The following is a 2,032-nucleotide window of genomic DNA, read 5'->3' on the forward strand; positions in this document are numbered from 1 at the left end:
TACATTGTTCTTTTAATCTCCTTTTTTTCATTTTTACCCTTATTTGTGTGTGTGTGTGTGTGTGTATGTGTGTGTGTTGTGTGTGTGTGTGTATGAGTGTTTATATGTGTGCCTGTCCTTGGGCTTGAACTCAGGGCCTGGGCATTGTTGCTAAGCTTCTTTAGCTCCAGGCTAGTATGTTACCACTTGAGCCAAAGCTCTGCTTTGTACATTCTGGGGATAGTTTATTGAAAATGAGCCTTGTGGGGCTGGGAAGGTGGCTCAGTTTTAAAGCTCTTGCATGCATGCCTGAGGCCCTGGGTTCGATTCCACAGCACCACAGAAGCAAAAAGAAAAAAGCCAGAAGTGGCACTGTGGCTCAAGTGGTAGAGCACTAGCTGTGAGCTGAAGAGCTGAGGGACAGCGCCCAGGCCTAGACTTCAGGCTCCACGACAGGACCCAAAAAATAAAAAAAAAATAGAAAATGAGCCTGGTGGACTTTTCTGCTGACTTTGAACCATAATCCTCAGATCTGAGCTTCTGGAGTAGCTCTGATTAGTGGTGAGCAGCCATCAGTTCCTGGCTGGCTCTATCCTGATTTTTATGATTCTCTTTGTATCCACTGTTCTGGGTTTGTTTTTAGACTGTGCTTCATCGTTGATTGCATTTGAGACACCTGGCCTTTTTCCTGGCAGGCCCGCACAGCTGTAAATTCCCTCAGAGAAGCTTTTGCTGCATCCAAGAGGTTCTGGAAAGTTGTGGTATGGTTTTGATTCTTGAATTTGTCAACTTGTTCCTTCATTTGATCCTTAAGTCTTATGGCTGACTTTGGGCTCGACAGCCTATCACTTGATGAGAGGGGGGTCGTATGCCAACATTCTAACTTGGTCTGGACTTACGGGTCCATGGCATCCAGTACTACTAGTTCATGAAACTGGGGCAGCAGTAGGCATCTATGTGTTGGCTCGCTGTCAGCAGAGGGTGACAGTCTTTATCTCATCAACCTAGCTTGGGTTTGATGTCTCTCTTGCTCTCGTGGGACAAACAACTGGGGCTTTCTTGCAGGTCAGTTCCCATTTGCTTGGGACAGTTTTCCACCCTGAACTTTCAGGTGGTTGGTGAAGTGTCATCTCTATGCAGTGTTGGTTTATAACTGGGTCGGGCCAGCTCTCCTTCCTAGCTGACAGTCACAGGGTAGAGCCAGGTCACTGCTTTACAGTTCGGGCAGGTATATACAGATCCAGAAAATACTGTCAGCTTTATGTTGTATATCAATTCCCCACCACCAAATAGCTCCAAATTTTTAATATACTTTCTATTGCTGTCTACGCCTTTCTATCTCATATATTTGTCTGTTCTACTAAAAAACAACAATTTTCCATGAAGAACAAAGCCTGGATGGAACTGGAATTCATCATACATCTTGGGAAGGAAAACAAGCCAGACAAGAAATGTAAATATGTTTTTCCCAGGTATAATTTAGACTTTAAAAGACACAAACCTAGCCGTGTGCTGTTGGCCTACTCCTGTCATCCTAGCTACTCAGAAGGCTGAAATCTGAGGATCATGGTTCAAAGCCACCCAGGGCAGGACACTATATGTGACTCTTTTTTTTCTTTTTTTCTTAAATAATATTTTTATTGTGAGAATACTGTACAAAGGAGGGGTTACAGTTACATGAGCAAGGTAATGAGTACATTTCTTTTTTTTAAATTTTATTTGTGAACATACTGTACAGAGGGGTTACAATTACATGGACAGGATAATGCGTACATTTCTTACCAAGCATTGCAGCCTCCTCCTTTTGTTTACCCTTCCCAGTCTCCCCCCTACCCCCCAATCTCAATCCTTCTCCTTCCCCACCCTACCCCCGCACCGCACCGACGTTGTAAAGCTCATTTTGGACATGACAACTTGTACTTCTCATTGTTGCAAGAGGTCCACCTGTGTCCTTGAACAACTGGTTTTTCCCCATCTCCTCCACAAGTTATACTGACATCAAATATAGTGAAAGCAGGGGTTATACTGTGGGGGAGGGACATACAAAGCAACA

Source organism: Dipodomys ordii, unplaced genomic scaffold (assembly GCF_000151885.1).
Source record: "Dipodomys ordii isolate 6190 unplaced genomic scaffold, Dord_2.0 Scaffold105, whole genome shotgun sequence".
Lineage (NCBI taxonomy): Eukaryota > Metazoa > Chordata > Mammalia > Rodentia > Heteromyidae > Dipodomys > Dipodomys ordii.